This window comes from Antedon mediterranea, chromosome 4 (genome assembly GCF_964355755.1).
Source record: "Antedon mediterranea chromosome 4, ecAntMedi1.1, whole genome shotgun sequence".
NCBI classification, from domain to species: Eukaryota; Metazoa; Echinodermata; class Crinoidea; order Comatulida; family Antedonidae; genus Antedon; species Antedon mediterranea.
In genome coordinates, this window is record NC_092673.1 from 32,163,668 (window position 1) to 32,181,127 (window position 17,460).

The window sequence follows — 17,460 nt, forward strand, 5'->3', positions numbered from 1 at the left end:
ATTTACTACGTCAAGACGGGGGCATTTCCTACCATGACGCCCAAATACAGGAGGACGAAGAACTTTCACCCTCGTTGGAAAATTTGGTAGTTCTTACTTGGCTCTCTCTCATCCACAAAGGCCTTCCTAGGTTGGTTAAGCAAAGGTATGGTACTGAGCTCCGCACTCGAACTCTAGCGTCAGTGAAACCGGAGATTTCTCAAGCTTTAGACTCTCTCTTAGAAGAGTTACGAACTGCGGATGATGCGCGTGTTTTTCGGTCATCCACATTTCGCTCTCCTTCAGCTTTCACACCCCGCTCTACTGATTCTCGCCGAAATTCCAATGCTCGGCAGTCATTCTCCCGACCACAGTTTTCCCAACACAAGTCCTGTCCTATCTGTAAACAGAGCGGCCGATCGGACGACAAGCATTTCCTCAGTGAATGCCCTCACTTGCCCGAGTCAGACAGGAAATACATGGCTAAAGCCCGACAAATCGTTGGCATCATCGATGATGATAACACCTCGGATGAGCCTGGTGATAATAGTGCACCGTCGACAGCTTTACGAGTCCAAGTTCGCCAGTCCCCATACCTTGACACATTTCACCAACACCACACAGCCAGAATCACACTAGACAGTGGGGCTACAGGAAACATGATTGCCTTTACTGCTGCCACTGCCCTTGGCGCCACCATTAAAAGTAGCTCTCAGTCTGCCCATCAGGCTGACGGATCTTCCCCACTTTCGGTCGTAGGCGAAACCACAATTATTCTCACAAGGGACGACAGAGAATTCAAATTTGAGGGTCTCGTTGTCGAAAAACTTGACGTCGACATTCTTGCCGGAACTCCTTTTATGGAGCTAAATGATATCGCCCTCCGACCTGCGAAGCGGGAAATCAAATTGGGTGACGGTACCACGTACATCTATGGTTCCCAGGTACAGGGCCTTCACCATAACACGGTTCGACGTGCTTGTGTGCTTCGTGCTCCTGAAGGGGAGACCACTATATGGCCGGGAGAATTTATCGAGGTAGCCATTCCGTCTGACTTCATCCAACAAGATGACGTGTTTGCTCTCGAACCACATAGTAAGGGTACGTTTCCTCGAACGTGGCCAAAGTTTGACTTGGTCTCTAGTGTTGCGGGAAGGGTACGTATCCCAAACTCCACCGACACACCTCAGGTCATCAAACGACACGAACATTTTTGCCAAGTCCGACCCACCTTTGTGCCATTGTCGGCCGAAAATGCTATTCCCCAAAAGTCGCCATCTAAGCCCTGTAAGCCTCCTTCCTCTGTCGCGTTTTCTGATTATGTCAAGCTAGATCCAGACCATATCCTCCCACAGAATGTGAAATCCCAATTCCAATCCATTCTTACTGAATACGATGTTGTTTTCGATCCTATGATTAAAGCCTACAACGGCTCTGTTGGCCCATTCCAGGCTGTTGTTAACATGGGACCTGTACAGCCTCCTCAGAGGAAAGGTCGAGTTCCTCAGTACTCCAGAGATAAACTGGTTGAGCTACAGGACAAATTTGATGAGCTTGAGGAAGTGGGAGTATTTGTTCGCCCCGAGGACGTCGGTGTCCAAGTCGAATATCTTAACCCATCTTTCCTTGTCAAAAAAGAGAGTGGTGGTTACCGTCTGGTTACAGCATTCGCCGAGGTCGGACGATATGCAAAACCCCAACCCTCCCTTATGCCGGATGTCAACTCCGTTCTACGTAACATCGCAAAATGGAAGCACATAATCACTACTGACCTCACAAAGGCCTTTTACCAGATTCCTTTGTCTCGCGCTTCTATGAAGTACTGCGGCGTTGCCACACCATTTCGAGGTGTGAGAGTTTATGCCCGGTGTGCCATGGGTATGCCTGGTTCAGAGACCGCCCTCGAAGAGCTGACTTGTCGGGTACTGGGGGATTTGATTAAGGAGGGAGTAGTAGCAAAGCTTGCGGATGACCTTTATTGTGGAGGGGACAGTTTAGAGGAGTTAATTTACAATTGGCGGCGTCTACTCCAATGCATTTACAAGTGTGGTCTGCGATTGTCTGCTAGCAAAACGGTGATTTGTCCACAAACTACAACCATTCTTGGGTGGACCTGGTCCCTAGGTTCTATTCGCGCAAATACTCATCGTATTTCAACGTTGAAGGCATGCACTCCACCACCGACGGTAAGAGGTTTACGCTCGTTTATCGGGGCATATAAGGTGTTAGCACGCGTTTTACCTCAGTGCGCATCTCTCATCGCTCCACTGGAAGAAGCCATAGCCGGCTTACAGTCCAAAGAAACAATACATTGGTACGATGCCTTACATGAAGCATTTAAAGTAGCACAGAACGCACTTGACTCAAACAAGGTCATAGTTTTACCTCATCCCGATGACCAACTGTGGATCGTTACGGATGGTGCTGTTAAAAGTCATGGTCTAGGCGCAACCTTATACGTTACTCGTGAATCCAAACCACAGTTAGCCGGCTTTTTTAGTGCCAAACTCCGTGCGCGTCAGGTCACATGGCTACCCTGCGAGATCGAAGCTTTGGCTATCGCGGCAGCCGTTAAACATTTTAGTCCTTTTATTATCCAGTCTCGACATAACACATGTGTCCTAACTGACAGTAAGCCATGCGTCCAAGCGCTTGAAAAGCTATGCAGGGGAGAATTCTCAGTCAGTCCCCGTGTGTCCACCTTCCTGTCCACCGCTAGCAGGTACCAGATTTCTATTCGGCACCTGGCAGGCTCAGCCAACGTCCCATCCGACTTTGCTAGTCGCAATGCTCCACCATGCTCAGTTGACAACTGTCAGGTTTGCTCATTTGTCAACGGCGCGATAGAGTCAACGGTACTACGTTCATCGATACGTGATTTCATTACTGGAGACGCCAAACTCCCGTTCACCAGTCGGCCAGCTTGGCTAGCCATCCAATCCGAGTGTCCAGACCTTCGGCGTGTAAAAGCTCATCTTATTCAAGGAACGCGTCCATCTAAAAAGTTAACCAATGTCAGGGACATTAAACGGTACCTTAACTGTTGTTCCATTGGAAGAGATGGTCTCCTTGTAGTCAACCGCACTGAACCACTCTCACTTAAGCATGAATGTATTATTGTCCCTCGCCCCGTATTAAACGGACTGCTGACATCACTTCACGTCCGGCTAGATCACCCAACTAGTCACCAACTTAAGTTATCCGTTCGCCGCCACTTCTTTGCGCTTGACTTGGACAAAACCATCGAACAGGTGTCAGAATCGTGTCATCACTGTGCCTCGATCCGTACTGTACCCACCACTGCAATTGAGCAGTCCACTGATGATCCTCCGTCGAAGCTCGGAGTCACCTTTGCCGCCGATGTCCTAAAACGCGAGCGTCAACTTATTCTTGTTGTCAGAGAGACGGTGACGTCTTACACCCTTTCGTGTTTAATCAGCGATGAGAAGCACGATACTCTCCGTGATACCTTGATTCGCTTATGCATTGGCATGTGCCCCGTGGAGGGCCCCTCAGCAACCATCCGCACAGACCCTGCCCCGGGCTTCATGGCACTCGTCCACGATCCCGTCTTACTGAAACATAGGATTTCGATCGAAATTGGCAGAGTTAAAAACATCAACAAAAACCCGGTTGGAGAGAAAGCTGTACGCGAATTGTCAGAAGAGTTACTTCGGCAAGAGCCTGGTGGTGGTCCCATCTCACCGACGGTGCTTGCTGTCGCCACATCTCGTCTTAACTCCCGTATCCGAACACGAGGATTGTCGTCTCGCGAAATGTGGACACAGCGAGATCAGTTCACTCATGACCAAATCTCTATTTCTGACCGCAAGTTGATTATCAGCCAACAGCACCTCAGAGCCTCTAATCACGCGCACAGCGAAAAGTCTAAGGCACCCGTCGCGTGTGCAGCACCTGACGTTTCTATTACGGTTGGTGATTTAGTCTACCTGTGGACAGATCGTCGCAAGACCTGTGCACGAGATCGCTATCTCGTTGTTTCTGTAGATGGAAAGTGGTGCAACGTCCGAAAGTTTACGCACTCACAATTGAGAAGCGCTACTTATCGTGTAAAGAAATCAGAGTGTTTTACTGTACCGACTGACGTTCATCATTCTCCCACACCAACCTCACAACGCCACTGCGACACCTCTGATGAAGAACCTGATTTCACAGTTGATCCGTCTCCATTTCCTCCACCCGAGGTACCGTCAACTCTTTCTGCCTCTCCTGATGAGGTGAACGATAAGTCATCATCCATACAGACCCCGGAAGAATCACCAATGGAAGTTCCAGCACAGTTGTCTCATCGCACATCCACACGTTCACGCAGATTTCCTAGACATCTCGCTGACTACGTTCTTGATTTATAATGTTTCATTCGTATTATATAGTTAAGTTTCGACCATTCAATTTAGATTTTGAGTGCTTTTGCTTGCTTTGTTTTGTTTTTGACTTGTGTTTTATGAGAAGAGAAAAAAAAAATGATTACGCCAGTCTAGCGCCCCCTATCTGGGTAGACTTATATATCATGGCCGCTGGTTGTTATGTTATTGTTGTGATATTTGGTTTTGACCAATAAAGATCTTATTCTACTTGAGTCTTACGTGTCCGGTCGTCTTTATTGTGGTGTGCCTTTTGCCTTACTGGCGCAAAGTCCTTAATTACATTGTTACAAGAATTGTTTGTTGGAAAAAACACTGATCTCAAGGTAGCATCGATTGGACAAGCTATTATGCAAGCTACGAGGCCAAGAGTTCTTCTAGCCCCACTGCAATTTGGATTGGCAGTTGAGATGCATCACCAATTTTCATCAAGATTCGTCGTTGACACACTACACAAGCATGGTTTCAGTTGTTCTTACTCCGAAGTCCAAAAATTTGAGAAAAGTGCTGCTTTAACACATGGAACTGAGATCCCTGGACCGGACTCAGAAAGATGCATTCAATTTGTTGCTGATAATGTAGATCACAATATACGAACTCTTGATGGCTTTGGAACATTTCATGGAATGGGAATCATTGCCACTTTTACACCAGAAAAATGTCTACATAAACCTGTACCTAGAATGTCAGTTACAACAGATGACATCATCAAAGTAGGCAGGATTAACATCAAAACTTTCAAATCCCAGCACACAGGACGCAGTCCATTAACATACAAAGAACTTCAATCAATGGAAGTGTATGATTCAACGTATCATGTTGATCTTTTGTGGGACGTGGTATTTGCTCTTCGCCCCAAAAAGCCTGGGTGGTCAGGTCTAATGCAGGCCGTACATCATGGTAATTATCCTGGAAAATCATCGGTGCAATTCCTGCCCATGATAGATTTAAATCCATCTGACATGTCATGTATCTTCTCCACACTCTCGTATGTTTGTGAACAAGCTAAGGCATACAATGTCACACCCGTTATTACATTTGATCAACCACTTTGGTGGAAAGCCATGATGATTATTGAATCAGAGCCAGATTGCAGTTATCTGAAGTCCATTGTCCTGAGACTAGGGGGCTTACATATGGAAATAAGCTTCTTAGGCTGCATTGGTTACATTATGGCAGGAAGTGGTCTACAAGAGATCCTTGAAGTAGCATATGCAGGAAATGCTGTCAAGCATATGCTGAGTGGAAAAGCAATCTCCAGAGCAGTACGAGGACATCTCTTGGTTGATGCTGCCTTACATACCATATTACTAGCTAATGCATATAATCTTCCTATATCCACTTTTCAACCTGATCAACTACAACACAATCGAGACACGGAAACAACAGAACTTTCAGAAGAAATGGAAATAGAAGTTGATGCTGACATTATTCCAAACACACGGCCAGATCAAGATTTGCTCGAAGCCAGTAAGATTTTGGATAATGTAATAAATTATCCAGACGCTCATATCGACCTTTCCTCTTCAGATGTCCTTACAAGAATTACTCATAGATTAAAAGAAGAGCGGAACTTACTTAGTGATAAAAGGACTGCCCAACTCTGGTTGCAATATTTGGACATGGTTGCTGTTTTATAAAAATTCATAAAAGCTGAACGTATAGGGAATTGGACTTTACATCTTTCAGCAGTAAAGGATATGTTACCTTTTTTTGCTGCGGCTGGGCATAACCTGTACACAAAATCTGCGTATCTGTACATGCAAAAAATTTGCCAACTCGAAAAGACTCACCCCAATGTCTACACCAACTTCATAAATGGTTTTCATGTGATTAGAAGAAGTGATCGGTACTGGGCAGGACTATCTACCGATCTTATTATTGAGCAAGTCCTAATGAGAAGTGTCAAAACAAGTGGTGGGTTAACGAGAGGTAGAGGGATGACAGAAGTTCAACGGTTGACCTGGGTACTGGGAATGCCTTCTTGTGCCGAGGTAAACTTTGCAATGCAAGAGCTCACCAGTGTTAACTACAACACTAGTGAGCAACACAAAGACACATCACAATCTCGTCAAAAAAGAGACACAGAAGATACTTATAAACTAATCGAAGCATTCAAGGAGTGGGATCCATTTGGTAGTGAGTCATCACTACGTAGCATAGTAAGTGGTGTTGCTGCTACTGACAATGTAAATGTTGACCAGGCAAGGTCTGTGGGCCAGTGTATACTTGAATCGATGGTTGGAAAGAACATTGATGAGTTCTCTTTCCAAAGAAAAAAACAAGCAGTCACACTTGGATCCAAAACAACTGTTGTCATTTGCGGAGATCCAGTCCAAGTTGATCCACAATTACTCTTTCAGCGATTAAGTGTTATCGCCAGACGTGAAGAGGAGGAAGATCCCGCAAATTTATTTAAATATGAACTTTGCAGTCATCCAACTGCATTATTCGATAATGTAGGTCTTCCAAGGGAGGCAAATAAGGCGACACTAGCCGATGCTCTTTGGGAGATTGTAAAGCAGGATCAGACAGACCCCCCTAATGATCCACATTATGTGCTTGATGGTGGTGCCCTCTTGCAACGTTTACCATGGTCAAGAGGTCAAACATTTGACAGTATTTGTCATACGTATGTATCATATGTGACAAGTCGGTATGGAATTCCAACTATTGTAATTGATGGTTATGAAGATGGACCTGCAATCAAAGATGCTACACACTGCAGACGTACAGGCAGTTCCAGGGGACCAAATGTTTTATTTACAGGAGAGACTTCGCTAATTATGAAGAAAAATGAATTTCTGACCAACAAAGTAAACAAGCAACGATTTCTTCATTTGCTCAGTTTACATCTTGAAAAGGCAGGTTGTACAACAATTCATGCCAAAGGAGATGCAGATATCCTAATTGTCAAGACAGCAGTTGAGTCAGCAAGGGTTGTTAACACAGTTCTTGTTGGTGACGATACTGATTTGCTAATCCTGCTGTGCTATTATGGAGATACAATTGAGAAGGACCTCTTTTTTATACCAGAAATAAAGACCAACACCAAAAAGCACAAGGTATGGAACATACAGAAAACAGTGATGATCTTGGGGAATAAATTATGTTCCAGACTTCTCTTTGTGCATGCTTTACTTGGATGCGACACAACGTCGAGAGTATTTGGTATAGGAAAACATGTAGCACTGAAGCAAGTCCAGAATAGTATTGATTTCCAGCAATTTGCTGATCTGTTTACTAAAGAGGGTGCGACAAAGAAAGATATAATTGCAGCAGGAGAGGACTCTCTGATTCAGCTCTATAAGGGCAAGTATGGTGAAAGTATAGACGTTCTACGGTACAAGCGATTCTGTGAGAAGGTGGCAAAGAGTAGCACATGTGTTGAACCTCAGACATTGCCTCCAACATCTGCAGCTGCACAATACCATAGTCGGCGAGTATATTTTCAGATACAAACATGGAAACAGACTGCTGCACAAATGAAAGCAGAAGAATGGGGATGGAAGGTAACTGATGGACAACTGCTGCCATTACAAACACATCTCCCCGCTGCACCTGAAAAGTTGATGAAGATAATCAGATGTAACTGCAAAACTGGTTGCAGTACTAGCAGATGCACTTGTAAACGATATTCAATTAGTTGTACATGGATATGTGGGGTGTGCAAAGGTTCCAGTTGCACAAACTCTTCTTCCTTAGATATAGATGATCTCAGTGATAATGATTGATATGCTTTACAACATTTGAAATTCCAGAATAATAAAGTGCTTTATTTATTCCCGATTATTATTAAGCAGCTAAAATCAAGAACAATATTACACTGAACATACTTTAGATCCGAATTTGCATAAATTATATGCAAATTTGATTTAAATTTTAAAATCAAGGTGGTTCTTTAGACATTGTTTAATTGAATCCAAATTTAAGATCCTTGTTGCGTGATTACTGTATGAAGGAGCTAATTACAAATTATACATAATCCTATTAATTTTATTCTGAATTCACTATTAAAAAAAAATACGACATTTGCAATGTTAATTTCGCGTAATATGCAAATTTTATTCAAATTTATTTAGTTTACTCTTTCTATTGACCATGAAATGTGAGTTTTAATGCTTAGTTTGATTGAATTGCAGCATTTTATGCACATTTATAAAGAAAATAGATTAATTCATCATCAAAAAAGGCTAATTTGCATATTATGCAAATTAGACAAATTTCCCATGTTGGGATTTTGGGGGACTTTTAGTATAGTGTTTAGGGGACCATACTAAAATGCATTGTGGTAAAAAAAATTCTTTTGCAATTAGTGGTGGGTGAAGGTACTATTTTGACTGGACTATATATAACAATTGGGCAATTAAAAAATAATTTAATAGTGGCAATGCAATCAAAACAGGTAGGAAGATATGTAAAACTATACTACATGCAAAAGAATAAGAATATTTATATATTTACACAACAGGCACAGAACATGAATTGAAAACTGTGATATACTAAAATTTAATTAATTAATTTTGAAACGATAAAGATGAGAAAATTTGTGAGAGTCAGAAAAAGTAGCCCCATCCATACACCAACATTGTTCTTCACCCCACTCTAACAATGGTAGAATCCAGTTGATGTTGATTTCCTCACTCATTCTAGCTATTAATGTTAGTAAAAACTGTATGATTAAAGAACTAAAACCCAGAAAATTAACATTTGGCTATACATGGATGGACAAAATATTGAATACAATAGGCCTATCCGTAGAATGTACTGTTATTAGGTTATATGCATTATCGTGCATATAACCTCTTGATTCTGTCAAAATCTTTGTTTATTTATTCTTTCCTTAGCACTATTTTGTCCGTTAATTATCTTGATATCAGTTTCATCTAGCTAAGTCAATTTTTCAGAGTATATACCTTATGGCCAGGAATCGATGTGGTTATGTTTTCAAGGTGCGCAATCAAAAATTACGCGGTCTACGCGCGATTTAACGAAATCACGTTTGTAATCATATCTTCACAAGCATCTATATATAAATTAGGCGAGCACAATGCAAAAACTTCTCTACAAAGAAATAATTTCGACAATCAAACAAATTATGACATTTTCTTAGGCCGAAATAACAAACTTAACATTAACTTTCTTTCTTAAGAAGTTCATATATTAAATTTAAAAGTATATAGTTTGACAGTGCATCGTTTTTTACATTTGTAAAGATGTCATCATAGTAAAAATTAAAAATTCATTGCGGTATTTAATAATCTATTTGCACCAAAGAGGTTACTGCATAGTAAATGCACGGGGAAATTTTTCTTCAACTTTTTGTCAGTTGTGTATGTCTCGGTGGTCTGTGCTCGTGTCTATGGCATTCAAGGTACCGAGATCGAGTCTCACCTTGGGAAACAAAATAAGATTTTTTTTTTTTAAATATCCGTATTGTTTATTCAAATTTATTTCTTAGTGTATAGATTATACACATGATTTATAATGAAATCTAGATAAAAAGTAACTTATGTCTTTATTATTATGTAACAACAAATGTGGTTTATGATATTATACGCAGAGGGATCTTTGATTTTTTTTTTTGAATTTCTTTATTTAGTGATCGGATTGTGATATCGGCTATTGTATTCGCGTTAGCAAGGTCCTATCATATTATAAATAATTAAAGATTCTGAGAAAAACAATCAATCAATATATCTTTTAAAAATCAATTATCTTTATTTAAATCAATGCATATAACCTATAATTCGTCATAGTGACGAATTAAATCTAGTTATTGTTATTTTTATTTTGTGTAGAATATATTGAATCGCAAGATCGCTTCGATGTGACGCACAGAACGTTGCGGAAATCATAACAACACTTTAACCAGTGAGTTGTTTGGTATTGATCAATTTTGCTTAGTTATGAAGAGAGAGAAGGTGGCTTAGAGACAGTATCTGAAAGAAAATCTACAAATCATGATGTACTCTTATAGACTTTAGACTCATTGCAGTGTAAGGTAATTAAATATTAGATTCATAGTCCTCAGTATGCACAATGATTATCTACTATCACATATTAAAATATAAAACAATCATATAGCCTTTAATGAATTTACATGGAGGTCTATCCAAATAAATTTAAATAAAAGGGTCGTAATATGTCTTTGTCACTCTCCAGCTCGTGGAAAATAAAGTTAGGATTCCATCATTTCAACAACAAAAAATATTCAGAATATCCTGCCAGTTTGCGTACAAGAATATAACCTGCTTAGTTTTTAATACGAGTACTGCTTTCTATACACATACCTTTGATTTCTGCAAAAAAAAATAAAATCTCTGTAATAATGTACTTTAATTACGGTAATAATCTAGGCGTAGGTTACGTTGACCGGGCCAGTGACAGGACGATCGACTGTACTACCATAAGTCCTCTAGGTGGATACAATTTATTTCTTGTCTACAAAGTGTACAGTAGTATGCTAATTAGGTAGTTGGAGTAGTTTGGAGAGAAACATCTATTTATAAGAGAGTACTGTATATATCAAACTATCTGTGTTGGCCGCCTTTGTATTTTTAGATATTAATACCAATAGGTACCATGTATTGGGATGCAAATTAACAGTTAGGCCTATGAATAAAAAATCTCTATATGATGCTTTAGTGCATTTTTCAGCTGTGAAATATAAAATTGTTAATTGAAAAAGAAAATTTAGGGTGATCATCCCAGTATTTACATTCTAAATTGGATACTTCATGCAACAATAGGCATAAACGATTTTTAAATTAACAGGTATAAAAGCAAATTGAAAGCCCTACGTACTCTGTATTTGGAGGAAATAAGCATAAGAGCAAATAAAGCCTTGACCACAGGATGTAATTCACTATTTTGAATCGGTAGTACGACTACTGTCGCACTTATGTGTTGGACCATACTGTAATGTGGTCCAGGTCGACGGGCCAGAATGATGGTAGTGCCAGTATATCGTTTACTGTAGTTTAGCCTCAAGGCAATACCATGTAGCTGGAGTACCTTGGAAAAATACAGTAGAGATTTATGAGACTTGGTGTGTGATGATTCAGTATGATAATTTGTCCTGTGAAAGAAAAAATTGTTGAACTATGAATAAAATATTGTAAAATATAATAAGGAAATTATACTATAGTATAATTAAGGGGGAACCGTATAATATATAATTATAATAAATGCAATGGCAATTACTAATATAATTATGTATACAAAAACAATATTACATTTAAATTCATATATTATTTTATTATGATAAGGAAATTTGTTTTAGAATGAGAAAAAGCCGCCCCAACCCAGCTATCAATAAAGCTACAGTATAAACAGAATGAATAGACCATTATTGTAACCGGTCTGGGTATAGCATATACCTATTCTACTCTAGGCCTAGTAAGATTAGCTAGAAGGATACAGGTCAACCCGTACCCATGCCAACAACGTACCCAAATTTTGGTTTACTCATACCCAAAACGTTGGTCCACTCCATGCACATCATGGGCTGGCTCGTACTCATCACGGGCTGGCCTGTACCCATGTTTAATGCTATTAAAAGTATATTTATATTACATACGGGTTGGTTTAGGTACGGGTTGACCAGCACACCCTAGCTATAATACGGGTCAAACCGTACCAATGGCTGCCAACTCGTACCCATCAGCCATCATGGATGGGCTAGAATACTACTTACAGGTTAGGTTAGCCTAGCTGAGCTAACCTACCTCACCTCTCTCGAAAATGCGACCGAAATTACTGAAGCCCAGGCCTAATTAACTAGAGCAACTAACCAACCAGGCCTACTTAATTTAAAATTAACTCTATAGGCCTAGGCTAGCTAGCCCTCTAGATAGATTAATTAGTGATCCGTAGTAGTGGGCTAACACCTTTGGCTCTACTACGAGGCCTTTTTATGCTCATAGGATAGCTTTTTTTGCGGCGTACCTAATGTAGGCCTATGCCTATCTAGGCCTAGGCCAGATTTCCCATTCTCGCAGGACTATAGCCTATGCTCTAGTAGGGCTAGTGGGTGTACCCTGGTCGACTCGTACCCATGCCAACTCGTACTTAACTTCCTACCCACCCCCTCATACCACCCAAATAATTGGTTGATTTCACGCTAGTAGGCCTAGCCTAGCTACGATATTCATTATGCCCTGCTAAAAAAGTAGATGAGCTACTAAACAAATTACGTAATTCGTACAATAATTGACTAGGCTAGGCCTAGGCTAGGCCTTTCTTGCATGGCAATACCAAAACCTGTTACTATTCTGGTTGCCGAGTGGATTTTATATTGAATATAGTCTATAACGTTACAAATTGTCTCCAGATAGGAACCTAATGACAGCGATATCGTGTATTAAAAGTACTTAATACAGTCAGATAGGTCTCTGGTAGACTGTCGACAGTCTTCCACGTTGAGTGTACTAACAGCAACAGAATCGGGTGACGTTCTATATAAACATCAGATAAGCCGTTGATTCCATCTCCCAAAAACGTGCCAATATTTGTTATAACGTAAAAGATAGCCCAACTGTCCACTAGAGAGAGAGTTTATTGAATTACAATATTCTGTCTGTCATCGAAAAATATATGATATACATTTAATTTTTTTAATGTAATATTTCCAGACGGTGACAAATATGTCTTGACTATAATATACATCATACCGTTTTGAATGTCCGTTTAAAAATAGCAGAGAAATGCAGTTTGTTTTAATATAGATATAGGCCTAATATGCAGTTTGTCCACCAGAGGGAGCTTTTGGACCAAAGTTCTTTTTAACTAAATAATTTGTCTAGGACTGGTGTGATCGTGTATTTCAGCTTGGATGGGTAGGGGGTGGGGGAGTTCATGTTTGGTCGATAACATGTTGAACGGAGGGGGTGGAAGGGGGTATGGTGTGTAGGGATAGGCCTACACCGTGTGTAACTGAAGTGTCTACCAGAGAGAGTTTAAGGGCATCTTTACATACATTTGTATTTAGTACATTTATATCGATCAATTACAAATAGCAACAGGTACGTTCTATATGAACATCAGATAAGCCGTTGATTTCATCGCCCAAAAACGTGGCTCGTCATCACCCGAAGTAAATATTATTTCATAAGGCCGTTGAAACCTACAATGTAAAATTGAAAAGATGTTAAGAAGAGATAAAATGAATAAAATATTCACACACTAAAGCCAAATTTATATAAATTATGCAATATATAAGGATGCAGTAGACAACGAACAAATGATTTAATTTAGGAACCATGATCGACAAAGTACTGGAACAATAAATGTAACATGGTTATGAAAACATTTTAAGAACGAAATACTTACTCATCATCCGACACAGCAATTATGTCTCCAAGCATGTCTTTCTTTTGTACCACATTTTTAATTACCAACGATGACGTTGATTCCAGTTTTTTTACGTCTTTGTATTCAGTGACGATTAAGCCACTTGCCTCCACCCTTTCATTTAGAGTGAAGGCAACGTCGGTGTGGTCACCCCACAGGTTCACCTCAATGGTATCCGGCCCATCGCTTATATGGATTGTGCGTAAACGTTTATTTTCGCCAACTGTTCTCACTTCGCCAATATAAGACACGTTTCCCTCAGCCGACAGTCTTCTTTTCATCGGCAAAGCTTTGATTTGATTTAACGCAACCTTTGCTGGATTTTGATAGTTTTTAAGTACACTTGCATCAAATTCAAATGCCGCTGCTTTAAAGAAAAACTGGAGGGAAAATAATATTTAATCTCAATTGCCTTTTCAAATCAATTCCAATAACATGATTATTAGCTCAAAAAGTATCAAACCAAATATTAAAATAGACTAGTCATACCTTTGTTTTGGCCGACAATGAAACTTTATCGCCCAAGGTATCGACTGAACAATTTTTAACAGTTATAAATGTTCCTCTTTCTAACGCCAGTATCTTATCTATTATGCTTCTCGTTAGGGCCGTACTTTCATTTATAAAACACTCGAAAATTTTATTGTGATCTTTTAACATCACATGTCCTTTTATGAACTGTCTGGCTGTTGGACCCTTTCCAATTGTGCGAGACTCGAATGGCTCTACAATATACAAATTAACAGACTTCTCGACTCTGCTCTGCATTTTGTTAGTGTATTATACCAATAGGCCTACAATGTATATTTAGCAGTTTTTCCAAGTGAATGAGATGAGTTCGTACATGCCACTTTTATATATCCATTGAGTACAATAGCAACAACTATCGACCAATCAATTTAACTAAAACCAATTCAATATTCAAATTAGTACTACACATCGGAAGCAATTACGTAACTACCAGAACGAAATACAATTGATTTTAATAGCTGTTCGTGTTTCCTTTATATTTATTTAAATTAGTACTAATTGTCTTTTTATTCAGTATTATACTGAATAAAAAGACCAGAACGAAATACAATTGATTTCAATAGCTGTTCGTGTTTCTTTTATATTTATTTAAATTAGTACTAATTGTCTTTTTATTCAGTATAATACTGAATAAAAAGACAATATAGTACTAATTTAAATAAATATAAAAGAAACACGAACAGCTATTAAAATCAATTGTATTTCGTTCTGGTAGTTACGTAATTGCTTCCGATGTGTAGTACTAATTTGAATATTGAATTGGTTTTAGTTAAATTGATTGGTCGATAGTTGTTGCTATTGTACTCAATGGATATATAAAAGTGGCATGTACGAACTCATCTCATTCACTTGGAGAAACTGCTAAACATACATTGTAGGCCTATTGGTATAATATACTAACAAAATGCAGAGCAGAGTCGAGAAGTCTGTTAATTTGTATATTGTAGAGCCATTCGAGTCTCGCACAATTGGAAAGGGTCCAACAGCCAGACAGTTCATAAAAGGACATGTGATGTTAAAAGGTCACAATACAATTTTCGAGTGTTTTATAAATGAAAGTACGGCCCTAACGAGAAGCATAATAGATAAGATACTGGCGTTAGAAAGAGGAACATTTATAACTGTTAAAAATTGTTCAGTCGATACCCTGGGCGATAAAGTTTCATTGTCGGCCAAAACAAAGGTATGACTAGTCTATTTTAATATTTGGTTTGATACTTTTTGAGCTAATAATCATGTTATTGGAATTGGTTTGAAAAGGCAATTGAGATTAAATATTCTTTTTTTCCCTCCAGTTTTTCTTTAAAGCAGCGGAATTTGAATTTGATGCAAGTGTACTTAAAAACTACCAAAATCCAGCAAAGGTTGCGTTAAATCAAATCAAAGCTTTGCCGATGAAAAGAAGACTGTCGGCTGAGGGAAACGTGTCTTATATTGGCGAAGTGAGAACAGTTGGCGAAAATAAACGTTTACGCACAATCCATATAAGCGATGGGCCGGATACCATTGAGGTGAACCTGTGGGGTGACCACACCGACGTTGCCTTCACTCTAAATGAAAGGGTGGAGGCAAGTGGCTTAATCGTCACTGAATACAAAGACGTAAAAAAACTGGAATCAACGTCATCGTTGGTAATTAAAAATGTGGTACAAAAGAAAGACATGCTTGGAGACATAATTGCTGTGTCGGATGATGAGTAAGTATTTCGTTCTTAAAATGTTCATAACCATGTTACATTTATTGTTCCAGTACTTTGTCGATCATGGTTCCTAAATTAAATCATTTGTTCGTTTTCTACTGCATCCTTATATATTGCATAATTTATATAAATTTGGCTTTAGTGTGTGAATATTTTATTCATTTTATCTCTTTTTAACACCTTTCAATTTTACATTGTAGGTTTCAACGACCTTATGAAATAATATTTACTTCGGGTGATGACGAGCATGTCATTCTGATTACTGAAAACTCGGAGATGAATGGTGACCTCTCTACTCTTCCAATTTCGGCACACGTGACAACAATTGACAGCGGTCCATGTAGGCCTATGGAATGCGTTTCGTTAAACTTCGTCGTCGATGATGATGGTGATGTCGACTTTCAACAAACCGATTGAAATATTATTATGGCACAATCTAAATATCTTCAGTTGTTACTTTATAGAAAGTTTGTAAATAAATAAAAAAAAAGATAAACTTGAATAGTGTTGTTTGTTTCCATAGTTCATACTTTGTTTGGATCCATTTTTCCCGTGACTATACCTGTACCTGTGCAGATATTCTACAATTTTCTTTTTGTCCTATCGATTCGTTAATCATTTCGTCTCTGCGCCCCCTTCCATTTAAAGTTTCTCACAATAGTGACATAAACTTTTCATTGGAAAATAGCAAGGCATGAACAAAATTAATTTTAAATTTGTTTTAAAAAACTAAATTTCTTAAAACAAGTGTTATCTGCTCAACGCGGGTGACTAAATAATATATTCTATAATATGATTCGGATCTACTATTTCCATTATAACTGCATTGTTGTCGTAATCAACTTTTATTTAAGTAGAAATAAATTTACATCGTACAATATCTCTAAATTGTAATTGTAAGATATTATTTTGATGCAAGAAAATGTTAGTCTGTGACTGTTTAAAACAAATTACCGTACATTTATAATGAAGGCGTAAGACACCTTTTTCTCTAAATGTCACTATAAATCATACGTATGATATACACTAAGAAATAAAATTAAACAAACGATGCGCATAGCCAAAAAAAAATTATTTTGTTAAGTGGATTTCGTTCCCATGATGAGACTCCATCTCGATATCTCAAACGATGTAGGCTATACATGATAACTGACCATCGAGCCATATACAAATCGGGATAAATCTTGAACACAGATTCCTCGTTATATTTGCCATGTCGTAACCACCTTTATGATGCAGATACACTTCGGATTATTAATATCTCATAATAATGAAAAGGTAAGCTATTTATCCTATACATTTCATTATAAATTATACGTATGATTTATGCACTAAGAAATAAAATTAAACAAATGATGCGGATAAAAAAATGTCTTGTTTAATATCGATCTCGGTACATCGAATGCTGTAGTATAAGCATCGCGATGATAGAATCTTGCTAACGCAAATTCAATAGCCGGTATCACTGAACATCGAGCCATATACAAAACAATAAAAAACAATCCGATTAAA